The 14,077-nt window shown below is 41.4% G+C and overlaps 1 long non-coding RNA gene across 1 annotated transcript in view; it reads right to left on the reverse strand.

Moving 5' to 3' along the window:
• Positions 1 to 1,989: 1,989 nt before the first annotated feature.
• Positions 1,990 to 14,077, reverse strand: part of LOC126284248 (uncharacterized) — a 30,683-nt gene continuing 18,595 nt past the window's right edge. Inside the window, exon 2 of the long non-coding RNA XR_007551455.1 lies at positions 1,990 to 2,185. This is a non-coding gene — a long non-coding RNA (uncharacterized LOC126284248). The remainder of the gene's footprint in view (positions 2,186 to 14,077) is intronic.

Here is a 14,077-nt window from a genome sequence, read left to right on the forward strand (position 1 = left end):
CTACTATGCAGTGCCACATTGTTTTCAGCTGTATTTAAAAATTAATTATTCTCTTATTCCATAATTACAATATGTGGTGACAAATCTCTTATAACTCAATATGTCTGAAGTGTATCTCAGAACATCACATAAAAGAACGATTTTCTTCCGCAGCATGTATTAACAGTTTCTGAGTGTTTATATTGTCAGCAGAGGTGCTTTCTCTGTGTTTTCCAAAACATGACTTAGCTGCAACACCAATGTACACTCCTGGAAATTGAAATAAGAACACCGTGAATTCATTGTCCCAGGAAGGGGAAACTTTATTGACACATTCCTGGGGTCAGATACATCATATGATCACACTGGCAGAACCACGGGCACATAGACACAGGCAACAGAGCATGCACAATGTCGGCACTAGTACAGTGTATAATCACCTTTCGCAGCAATGCAGGCTGCTATTCTCCCATGGAGACGATCGTAGAGATGCTGGATGTAGTCCCGTGCAACGGCTTGCCATGCCATTTCCACCTGGCGCCTCAGTTGGACCAGCGTTCGTGCTGGACGTGCAGACTGCGTGAGACAATGCTTCATCCAGTCCCAAACATGCTCAATGGGGGACAGATCCGGAGATCTTGCTGGCCGGGGTAGTTGACTTACACCTTCTAGAGCACGTTGGGTGGCACGGGATACATGCGGACGTGCATTGTCCTGTTGGAACAGCAAGTTTCCTTGCCGGTCTAGGAATGGTAGAACGATGGGTTCGATGACGATTTGAATGTAGCGTGCACTATTCAGTGTCCCCTTGACGATCACCAAAGGTGTACGGCCAGTGTAGGAGATCGCTCCCCACACCATGATGCCGGGTGTTGGCCCTGTGTGCCTCGGTCGTATGCAGTCCTGATTGTGGCACTCACCTGCACAGCGCCAAACATGCATACGACCATCATTGGCACCAAGGCAGAAGCGACTCTCATCGCTGAAGACGACACGTCTCCATTCGTCCCTCCAATCACGCCTGTCGCGACACCACTGGAGGCAGGCTGCACGATGTTGGGGCGTGAGCGGAAGACGGCCTAACGGTGTGCGGGACTGTAGCCCAGCTTCATGGAGACAGTTGCGAATGGTCCTCGCCGATACCCCAGGAGCAACAGTGTCCCTAATTTGCTGGGAAGTAGCGGTGCGGTCCCCTACGGCACTGCGTAGGATTCTACGGTCTTGGCGTGCATCCGTGCGTCGCTGCGGTCCGGTCCCAGGTCGACGGGCACGTGCACCTTCCGCCAACCACTGGCGACAACATCGATGTACTGTGGAGACCTCACGCCCCACGTGTTGAGCAATTCAGCGGTACGTCCACCCGGCCTCCCGCATGCCCACTATATGCCCTGGCTCAAAGTCCGTCAACTGCACATACGGTTCACGTCCATGCTGTCGCGGCATGCTACCAGTGTTAAAGACTGCGATGGAGCTCCGTATGCCACGGCAAACTGGCTGTCACTGATGGCGGCGGTGCACAAATGCTGCGCAGATAGCGCCATTCGACGGCCAACACCGTGGTTCCTGGTGTGTCCGCTGTGCCGTGCGTGTGATCATTGCTTGTACAGCCCTCTCTCAGTGTCCGGAGCAAGTATGGTGGGTCTGACACACTGGTGTCAATGTGTTCTTTTTTCCATTTGCAGGAGTGTATAAATGCCAGCTCCAGAGCAGGTAGAGAGACATTGACAACACCACACCTTGTCGACATACTGTGCTCACGCTTCTTGCATTGTCTCCGCACAAACCAGTAGTGAAGTGCGCACAGTGGATATCCTTTACTTGGTAACTAACTAAACAATGTTTTCATGAAAATAGCTTTCACTGATTGTGAGGAAGAGATCAAACAACTTGTTACACCACAACATCTGTACTGTAATGATAGTGGATTAATTACTTCAAATTTGTTCTCCCATAACATTGTACTATGTAGGATGGATTCTCAAATGACCAAACTTATTTTCTTTGACTGATAAAAAAACATTTATTACAAACATCTCCAGCACAGAAGAGAACATATTTACATAGCACAGACAAGCATTGCCCAAATCTGGTTGATTTCCTCCGTGTTGTGGCTACTTTTGGGTTATCGTTCTTCAGTGAGATCAGTGGTCAATGACAAATGAGGTAAGATTGAAGCAGGATCCTTCACCATGTCTGGAAAGGACACCTGGAATAAGAGAACAGTATAGCTTATTAACTGGAAACTTGTCTAATTAACAGTTTAAAATAAATATGGTTTACTTGTACAGACAGAAACTTATGAAGATTATATTTATCTACTCTGTATCTCTCAATGTCTGAATTCCTAGCATGTGGTCATGGAGTAAAGGCAACATTTACAAATACATAAAAATATTAGAGCTGTAGTAATTTTATCTGGCTGCACACTGAGTCAAAGTAAAATACTTTGAACAAAAAATACAGGTATAAATATTTTGATGATGTTCTACAGTGTTTCAGTACTATGTGAAATATTCCTTACATCAATGAAGTACCATAATATTGGCCACACCTAAATTTTAACACCAATTTTCAGTGATTTCTATAAATACTAAAACAGGATTCAAAGGGCATTGAGCACTGTTAGTAAAACTATGGTTCATTTTATTGAATCTCAAGTTAATTTATTTTTCATATTAGCCACATGCTAAAATACAGTATCTTCACAGAAAAGGTCTATATTTGTGTGTGTGTGTGTGTGTGTGTGTGTGTGTGTGTGTGGGGGGGGGGGGGGGGGGGGACCCCCAACATCCAAAAATTACTATTGTTTTGTAAACTGAATTTGTTGTCTATGCCTGTTATTTGTTATATTGTCCAAAGGAGAATTTTCTATGTGGCACTTAGTCAGCCACACAATATGAATTAAATTCCACATCCCTTAGTGTTGCGTTTCTTCAGTTGAAACTTAGTGTTGAACTTCTTGACACCAGTGGTATTCCATTTGGGACATCCTTTGTTTTGGAGACCTTGGTGTTGATGGGCAAAGGAGATACACGTCAGGTTATGTATTAACAATGTTTCAAGGCCTGAGCTAATAATGAAAACATTTCACTCTAACTCCACCAAACAAAGGAAGGGAATGTTACTATCTGTTAGCTTACATGTTTCTAAGGACAGATTTTTTAAATTATCACATTATTATAGGTGGGAATGTGTTGTTTATTTTTGTCTACAGTTTATCCGAATCCTGGAACAACCACTGACAACAGTGGTGAAACATTTCATTCACAAAAACCTCTTGGCAAAAATCCTGAGAGCTTCATAGCTCAAACTAAATTGTTGCAGACTTAAGTTGAAAGAAACATTGTTTAAATGTTTGGAAATTGCTCATGTAGACATAATATTGGTTTAATACAGCCCCACCTCCCTACTTTCCCTGTGTTGGAGGTGATTCTATCTTTATCTCCAAGTTTTATTTCACTGCAGTTCTATGGACATTTGAAAATTGAATGTAAACTTACCAAATGTCATCTAAAAAACAGCCTTATTTCTTTTGAAAATCTGTGCCTTTATGGATCAATAAAAAGCTTCTGAAGTAAATTTTATTCATGTCTTCTTAATGGACTTTCCCAACATAATAATTCCTCTTTAACACAATTTACTGAGAATTCTTGTGAGTAGCAAACTGACATTGCAGTGATACGATTGTTGAACAGAAATAAAAACAGAAGCCAAACCTATACTCTCCCTTAATTCAACTAGTTCATTTCCTTATTTGCACATCTTGGTTGACTGGTTGGTTTTTGGAGTTTAAGTGACCAAACTGCAAGGTCATCAGTCCCTTCATCCTATACCATACCAAACCAAGATTAACCCGCAGAAAAAGGTTAAAACAGGGTTGAATTTTGTGTGTTTGTTGTTGTCTCTATCAACATAACAATGCTTTCGTTTGGTAAGTTACACCATCTTTGTTTTTATACACTAAAAAGTCGATCCATAATTAATTTAATTAGGGAAATGTCATGTTCCGATTCTACAATTCCAAGACTCACCAATTCTCTAGAAATCAGCTAGTATCAGAATCGAACAGTTTCAGCATCTTTGACATTGATTCTTTGTTATTAAATCTTTTTTTTATTAAATCTTTTTTATGTTAGCGTCTCATTTTGATCTTCACAACGGAGCAGTCATACAAAAGTACAAAAAGAAAGGAATAGAATAGAAAACTACTGTTTGCCTCAAACATAACTACATATGACAATACAGCATTTTGTTTTTGTTTTTTCATTGACGACTGTTTAGCATTTAAGAGACAGGTGGCAGCTGTTTACTACTTTCTGTAATAATTTTGTTGCTAATAATCATTATAAAGTGTGTTACAGTACAAAGCAATGACATAAGGACAATGGGGGGTGGTTTTTCTTTTTCTTTAACCACGCAGCTGTTCAACATGTGTGTGTGTGTGTGTGTGTGTGTGTGTGTTGGGGGGGGGGGGGGGGGGCAGCATTCTTAGTAATAAAGGTAATGAATAACATGTATGTTTAAGTGTAAACATTTATCTGCTTCTAATATTGGGATTATCATCCCATCCCTTATTTTAGTTGGTAAATTATACATTGTAGAAGTAAAACATTTAAAGAATTTTTTTTATATAATGCTCAGTTTCTGGACATTTAAAATTGCTTTGCACAAATTCTCAGGGAAATGCCCATTTATAAACGTCTTGCCCACTGGGCATTTGACTGGCTCAGATCACTAATTGTGACCCAGTTCTGGACCTCAGTTGTGGGAGGGGGACCTCCCTACTAGGAAAAAGGACATGTTAGTTTAGATGCTTAGGGAAGATGCGAATGTGTATAGCATAATTGAGTAGCTGCTTTGGTGCCTCATCCATAGTGGCGGGATCCCAGTCTCTGTGAGTAGGCTGTTCAAAGGGCTCGTTTGAAAGGCTCCTGTTGGGCCTCGCAGTGATGGTACAGGTCCAGTGACCGCAATGCTGAGGGCCACACCTAAAGATATGCCAGACTCTCATAATCAAGACCGGACAAGACTTCATAAAACTGCAGAAGGGTAGTGTGGTTGCACCTAGCTGGTGTTACTGAGGCAGCGAAGTGCATTAAATGGTAGCCCAGTAGCTCTGCTCAAACTGGCAAACGTGGGGAAGCCAGTTCAGCCGGGCATCAAAGACCAGTCCCAAAAAGTAGTAAGTCTCCACTACATTGAGTATTTTGTCCATGGAGGTAAGGTTCTGGTAGTGAATGAACAGTACGATGGTGACAGAACTGCACGACATGAGTCTTTGCGGTGCAAAATTGAAAGCTGTGAGTGAAGGTCCATGACTGCCACTTTTAAATGGCACCCTGCAGTTGGTGTTCAGCAACATACACACTAGAGTAGCAACAGTAAAAGTAAAAATCGTTGCCATGCAAAGAGGGTGATATTGAAGACTCTACAGCTGCTGCTAGACCACTGATGGCCACTAATAAGAGGGACATTTAAAACAGAGGCCTGCGGGACCCCATTCTCTCGGACTTGAGTAGTACTGTGAGAAGCACCAAGTCAAGAAAGTATGGTGTGACAAGAAGTTCTGGAGAAAAATCCAGAGGTCCCACTCATGGAAGGTAGCGAGGATGTGGTGTCACCATGTGTTGTTTCAAGACTTTGGTAGGTCGAAGAAAACAGTAACAAGGTATTTACATCAGTCGAATGCTGTCCAGATGGCAGACTACAGGCATACCACATTATCAGCAGCGGAATGGCCCTCACAAAAACTGCTCTGGGGCAGAGCCGGAAGGCCGCAAGACTCAAGGAGGCAACACAGCCACTGGCTTACAAGTTGTTTGAGCAACTTACAGAGAACATTGGTGAGACTAATGGGGTGACAGATGTCCATACCTAGAAGATGATTATTGGGTTTCAGTACCAAGATGGTGATGCTCTCCCATCACTGAGATGGAAGCTTACCCTTGCTCTAGATATGGTTAAAGATGGCAAGGAGATGATGCAGATGATCACCTGATAGGTGTTTAAGCATTTGGTTGTGGATGCAGTTGGGTCTTGGGGCTGTATCAGGACTGAAGAATTCCCACTCACTCAATGGAGCATTAAAGGGCTCCAGAAAGCATGTAGTGAAAAATAAGTGCACTCACTATCTGCTGTTTAAGAACACAAAAGGCAGGTTGATAGGTCTCACATGCAGAGGCCTGAGCACAATGCAGAACAAAACGTTTGGCTATGATCATGATTCCACCCCACAAAGGGTTATGGACATTAAAGTCACTCAAGATTAGGAAAGGTGGGGGGAGCTGAGAAATTAATGCAGACAATATGTTCTGAGGCACTCTACCAATGGGAGGGAGATACATATTACAGATTGGTAAAATCCTGAAATGCCCTTACCTGAAGAGTCACAGTCCACAAAGTTGTATCATGAGGACCAAATTATATATATATAAATAGAAAGAAATGACGATGTAAATAAAACAGAAAGAAACTTCCACATGGGAAAAATATATTAAAAACAAAGATTCCAAGACTTACCAAGCGGGAAAGCGCCGGCAGACAGGCACATGAACAAAACACACAAACACACACACTGAATTACTAGCTTTCGCAACCGATGGTTGCTTCTTCAGGAAGGAGAGGGAAAGACGAAAGGATGTGGGTTTTAAGGGAGAGTGTAAGGAGTCATTCCAATCCCGGGAGTGGAAAGACTTCCCTTAGGGGGAAAAAAAGGACAGGTGTACACTCGCGCGCGCGCGCGCACACACACACACACACACACACACACACACACACACACACACACACACACACACACACACACACACACATCCATCCATCCGCACATACACAGACACAAGCAGACATATTTCCCCCTAAGGGAAGTCTTTCCGCTCCCGGGATTGGAATGACTCCTTACCCTCTCCCTTAAAACCCACATCCTTTTGTCTTTCCCTCTCCTTCCTGAAGAAGCAACCATCGGTTGCGAAAGCTAGTAATTCTGTGTGTGCGTTTTGTTCTTGTGCCTGTCTGCCGGCTTTATATATATATATATATATATATATATATATATATATATATATATATATATATATATAGAGAGAGAGAGAGAGAGAGAGAGATCAGAACCTATGTGCAAACTCCACCTGACACCCTATAATAACTGGCACGATTCTCAAAATATGCCTGGCAGCCTTGCAGGGCTGGAAACCCAAGTTTCCTGAAAGACAAGGTAGAAAGAAGGGAAATGCTTAAGAAATGTTGTAGCTCAGCCAGGTGGTGTAAAAAATCCACTACAATTCCACTGGAGAATCATTCTGTCTATATACTGTGAGGGTGCGGAGGGACCAAGGAGGCAAGTTATGTCCCAGGCTCACCTGCTGCTACTGATTGAGAGGGTACAATATCATGACACAGGGGTTCTGAGACATGACATGTGGCACAATCTGGAGCCTCAGGGGACTACAGGATCACTGACATGGCCACAGAAGCAGAAGGGGGTTTGGATGGCTGAGGGGGGGGGGGGGGGGGATTTCCATGAATTAGTTGAAGGAACTGAAGAAGATCATGAAGTCCTTAACCAGCAGCTTGTGCATTCTTCAGCCTCTGGCTGGTATACAGTTGCAGAATGACAGAAATCTTCGAGGGGAGTGTCCCGAGGGATTCTTTCCTGGTGTGAGAAGCCAAACGAGGGTGATGCATCTCTGGCTGGGGGATAAGGATTGGCATCACTTGTGGGTGTGGAGCCATTGCTCCAGAAGTGAGTGTGGGGGAAGTAGCAGGAGGAGAGCCAACCATCAGGAGAACAGGCACTGTCAAGTGATCCTGAGGGCTCGCTGTAGGATCAATAATGGAGAAGAGTACTGTCAGCAGAGAGGGTGACGTCGTCATAGATGTTGTGTATGACATCGTCAAGTGTGCAGGATGTAGATGCTCATACTTCACCTTGGCCTCTTGGTATAGCTGTCTCTGTCTGTCCAGTCTAATATCCTTTTATATTTTCCTCTCTCTGCTGCTCTTCACAGTAGAGAGAGAGAGAGAGAGAGAGAGAGAGAGAGAGAGAGAGAGAGAGGGGGGGGGGGGGGCGGGAGCACAAGGAAAGTCTGAGTGCAACAGTCATTTGCAATCCCTACAACCTAGGCTGGTGTCACAATGCGAAGACATGTGCCCAAATTTTGTGTCTGAAGGTCATCGCATGTTGAGGACAAGCGGTTTCACATCACATTGGTATACCATCACCTTGACCTTTCCAGGCAAGGAATCTCCCTCAAAGGGTGAGCTGAAGGTTCTAGGAGCAACCGTACTGTCCTTCGGCCCCCGATGGATATGATGAGTGAAGCGTACACCCTGTCACTCCAAGTTGGCATATAGCTTATTATCAGACTGCAAGAGGATGTCATGATAGAAAAAATGCCTTAAAGCATGTTTAGACTATTATAGGCAGTGATAGTCAGCATAACACTACCCAGTTTTTCACAAGAAGGCATCTCCTGCATGCTGTTTTAATCAAAACTGAGCCACTCTTCATTTTGGAGATTGCTACAACTTTCACAGAGTAGACCTCTATAGTCACTGCAAAGAATAAAGACTTTGTGCCCAAAAAAGAATCACCATCTTTTCTTGTACAAACCAGGTATTGTAGGAGTACTAACCTGTTTGTCACTTAGTCATTTGTTCCTCTCATGGCATAGCCAGTGAGGGAAACATTTGGGAGTCTTATCTATCTTCGTCCACTTCATATGCAAGTCATCTGCCATGTTATCACAACTCCAAAAGGGAGCTCTCCCCTTGGTCGTCACCCAGTCACAATAATCTGTAATCCATTGCTCTGAGTCCCTGTGCCCCAGTCATGATGGGTACAAACTCTTTGGCACAGATGGGGAAGCATCAGGTCAGGCACCAACTGTGCAATGCCTGCATGGTCAGAGGGCTACCACCATGCAGGTACTGGACAACCCCTCCCCCACCACTCACCATGGTGGGATGGTTACATTGATGGGTTTTGGATGTACTACCTTATCGAAAACGAAGAGTGCTAAGGTAACAAGACACAAAGGAGCAACAGACACCACCACAGTGGGTGATCTTCCCTACATGCTCCACATTTCTGAAAATGTGCAAAAGTGGTAGCAGGCCAAACCCAATGATCGGGACCACGGTGTAGAGAGCACTGGAACTGAAGTGGAAAACCAGGGTCCTAAATCATGTACCAGGTCCAAGCAGGGTATACACTAGTCAGACCATCTGATGGAAAGGAAAAGGGGGAAAGAGATAGTTGAAGTATGGGCTTGCAGCACAGAAAGGGAAGTAATTCTGCAAAGGCTGGGGCCCCATGGTAGCCAAGCAAATACTCACAAAAACAAAAAGTGTTGTTAGCCCCCCTGGGGGTGGCCTTTCTAGTCTAAAGATACATTTTGCTGCTGTCTGAAGACACATTTGCTGGAGCGGAGGGGCTCTTCAGAGAAAGTGGTGTTGGCTGAATGACAAGAAGGGCATGGGTGCAGAAGCAACTGTTCTGGTAATTGCTGTTGTGCTGTGCAGTACATTCAGCAACTTAGTGGGCACAGTAGACGGTTAATCACACTCTGACTGCAGAAAGTCACGTATGTAGACAATTGGTTAATTGCTATATCCATAGGCAGGGCAGGATTAAGCCACAAGCAACACATGTGGTCACTTGGGGCACCAATCAGTATCTGGGTGTATCAAATTAGTGACAAAAACAGACAAGTGAAAGTATATGATACTAGAAATGAAAATGTTTCAAGAGACATGGAGCTGCAAATGAACCATTTCTGAAATAACTGAGAATGTGAGGCTGATTTCAGTATGAAGATTTTTCCTAGTTGGTACAAATATATCTGAAATGTAGGAATTTTTCAAGAAAGAATCCAACTTCTAGGAGTTCTAAATCCAGTCACAAAATGAATGTACAGAACTGTACTGAATGTCAAGGAGCACAGCATCAATGTGGGTGCCTTTGTCTACAGCAAAATACTGAATTCAGTACCCCAAAATTGTTTCACCACAGAAGACCTTATGTATGTTTATTTCATCCCATGAAGAACAATATATTGAGTGCTATCTGCTAATCACAGGCTGGAAAATTTTCAATATAATGATTTTGTCCAAAGGAAAAATTGTTAATACATATACTTAACAACTACAGGAACTATATACAACTTTATTAATAGAATATTTCTCTTTTGTATCCCACACAATTTAGCACTTTGGTCTTCAATTACATAAACAAAAATGCTGACAATGTTTATCAATTTTCAATTACTTTCATGGCAAATTTTCTGAACTTTTAACTGTTTACTGGTGAAGTTTCTTCATATGCAATATACAAGGTCTTAAGTTTAAACATAAATATAAAATTAGCTGACATTATTTGTATTTCTGTTCTGCTTTTTTGGGGGGAAAATGAAAATTTGTAAATTATAGAATTCAAAAGGTTCACTGTTAAAAAAAACAATAGAAATTTTATATTTTAATGATTTCCATTCAGTTTAATAGATAGCAAATTTTTACCTGAAACTAGAACAATACATCTAGTTCTACCAGCTTCCACTAAAAGCTCTTATGTATCTCAGGAATTACCTTAAATAGAAATGAACTGCACCTTCTTCTGATATTTATAAAACAATAAGAGTCAGAAATTTATTTACATTCCTTGTTTTAAAAGAAAAACTAAGCCCTCCCCACAATCACAGGGGCAGTTTTGTGTGTATACACAGTAACTGCAACATAGTAGGCATGTGCTGTATTTGATTCCAAGAACGGTTCCACTCTAAATGCAAATGCAGTATAGTTGGTATGAAAATGTACAGTAAGTCTCTAGCACCTGGCAGTGTCTATCTGGGGAATAACTCAAAAGGTGCTAAGATTGTTTAGTTTGCAGATGATACAAACATTGCAATAAGTAGCATGTCAAGTAGAGATTTAGAAATAGTTGTTAGTTTAAAGCTAATTCACTGTCATTAAACTTTGAAAAGATCCACTATATACAGTTCAGAACCTGCAAGAGATTTCCTTCAGCATGTGTATAACATATGAATACACGCCGATCGAAGAGGCCGACAGTGTTAAATTTCTGGGATTACAACTTGATAGTAAATTCAGTTGGGAAGGGCAAACCACAGAATTGCTAAAGCACCTAAACAAGTTTGTATTTCAAATCAGAATGATGTCAGATGTACGAGATATAAATATTTAAAAAATGCATACTTCGCTTACTTTCATTCTATTACGTCATACAGTATCATATTCTGTGGTAACTCATCAAACCAAGCAAAAGTTTTAAGCATGCAAGCATGTAATAAGAATCATTTGTACTGTAAATTCAAGAACTTCATCCAGAAACCTGTTCAAGGTACACTGTATTTCGACCACTGCTTCTCAGTTTACTTATCCCTTGATGAAATTTGTTACAAGTAATATGTCTATTTCCAACCAATAACTCAATACATAGTATCAATACTAGGAATAAGAACGATCTACATAAAGACCTAAAATCACTTACTTTGTTCTAGAAAGAGGTCCAGTATTCAGGATCACATGTTTTCAATAAATTACCGGCAACCATTAAAAACTGTGTTTCAGATAAAGCACAGTGTAAACAGAGAGTGAAAAACTATCATACACAACTCCTTCCACTCTACAGATGAATATCTTAACAGGGACTGTTAAACAAACTTAAGTAAAAATGTCTGTTAGATTTCAATTTTGAGAGCACTTGGTCACAACAGTCAAGATTAGGTATTTTGTTTATCATAAATTTATTATTAAAAGTGCATAATAATGTTTTTTCTGACAGTGTATTAATTCTGTAAATATTTGAAGTTTCAATTTACTGTAATGTATTCACTTATTTTGACAATCTCCAGACAAATGATCAGGGTAGCAAGTATTACATTCAAATGTCTATGTTACACTTTCTGACATGTCCCACACCAGCAAAAATCATCTCAATTTTGGGTCTATGGAATGAAATCCGAACTGAACTGAATCTAATCTAATCTGCAGCACAGCAATCAGGACTAGTTGAGGGATGGACTATAGGATGATTGGGTGAGCAACTGAATTATTACTCCGAGTGATGAAATATGAATTTGACTAAGATATTCTACATCTTGCACGGTGAGCTGCTGTTGCTGCTGCTTCACTGCAGCTTACACCTATTTGAACCTGTTTACTGTCTTTTAGCCTTAGTCTTTCTCTACAATTTTTGCCACCCACGTTTTCCTCCATAACCAAATTGATGATTCCTTGATGAATCAGGATGTGTCCTATCAATCGATCCTTTATTTTAAGTTCCATTTTACCCCAATTCAATGCAGTATTTCTCATTAGTATCTGTACCTACACATCTTTCTTCAAGCATTCTTATGTAGCTTCTATTCTCTTATTGCCTGAATTGTTTATCACCTGTATTTCGTTCCCGTATAAGGGTACACACAAGAAAGATCTTAGAAGAGACTTCCTAACATTTAAATTTATATTTCATGTAACACATTTATTCTTTGCAATAATGCAATTGCCAGTCTGTATTTCATATCTTCTCTACTTTGGTCACCATCAGTTATTTTTCTTTTAGAGTCATTTCTTGATCCAGTTCCCTCAGCATCACCTGATGTGACTACATTCTATTACCCTTGTTTTCCTTTCGTTAATATTCATCTAATATACTCTTTTCAAGTCATCACCCATTCTATTCAACTGCTCTTCCAAGTGCCTTGCCATCTTTGACAGAATTAAATAACTTTGGTCTGGTCTACAAATTGTAAACAACTTTTCATTCCCAGTATTTTATACCTTCTGCCTTCAGAATTTCGAAGTGTGTATTCCACTCAACACTGTCAAAAGCATCAACTAAATCTACAAATGTTATAGATGTAGGTTCGTCTTTCTTCGACCTATCTTCTATCTCACATACCAGATGGAATAATTTTGTTGCAACTGACATCACCAAAAATCTCAATAATTCTGAGAGGTGTGTTCGCTCCAGGAGACTTGTTCATATTTAGGCCTCATAGTACTTTGATGAATTCTTCGGCAGTGCAAGTATGAGGGTCATTCAGGAAGTAATGTCTCACATTTTTCTAAAAGCCATTAATATACATGGACAAGTGTCCTTGTTGGTCACATCTGATGTCTGTTCTGTGCGCCGGTGAAGTTTCGAACTGTTCTGATAGGTGGCAGTGCTGTAGTACAGTGTCAAAATGGCATCTAGATACGACACACATTACAATCAGTGTGCTGTTATTGAATTCTTGTGTGCAGAAAAAGAAACTGTGATGAACATCCATAAACATTTGTGTACAGTTTATGGTGATGATGCAGTTGATAGGGAGTACAGTTGGGCGACTGGTAAAGAAAGTTGCAGCCTCAGGAAATGCAGAACCGAAGCTCCATGATCAGCTAAGCTCGGGATGTCCTGTCACAGTCAGTGCTCCAGACACATTGAATCATGTATGCAGATACCATTATTCATGGTAACTGGTGCAACACAACTTGACAATTGGCTTTACAGTTGTCGGTCAGCATTGAAAGTGCGCCTGCAATGATTGAGACTCTTGGGTATTCAAATAGGTGCTCACGATGGGTTCCACAAATGCTCACAGTTTATTAAAGGACTAGAAAAAAGGGCATTTCAACTGAATTGTTGGAGCATTTTTAGACTGATGAAGAGGCCTTTCTGTCATGGATTGTTACAGGGGATGAAGGCTGAGTGCACCACTTTGCGCTGGAAACAAAAAGGCAGTCCATGGAGTGGCATCATCCTCATTCACCACAAAAGAAGAAATTCAAGACAACCCCCTCTGCCAGAAAAGTCATGGTGACAGTCTTCTGGAATTATGATGGTGTCATTCTCATGAATGTCATGCCAAGAGGGTCAACCACCAATTCAGAGGCATACATGAAGAATCCGAATAAACTCATGAACCATTTCCAACATGTTGATCGGACAAGAATCCAGCAGAAATCTTGCTCCAACACCGTAATGCACACCCACACACAATCCTGAGAATCTGGGAACACAATGTTGGATTGGACGTCATTGCCTCATCCACCATACTGTCTAGACCTGGCACCCTCAGAATGCCTCTTTGAG

This window comes from Schistocerca gregaria, chromosome 8, assembly GCF_023897955.1.
Source record: "Schistocerca gregaria isolate iqSchGreg1 chromosome 8, iqSchGreg1.2, whole genome shotgun sequence".
Taxonomy (NCBI): domain Eukaryota; kingdom Metazoa; phylum Arthropoda; class Insecta; order Orthoptera; family Acrididae; genus Schistocerca; species Schistocerca gregaria.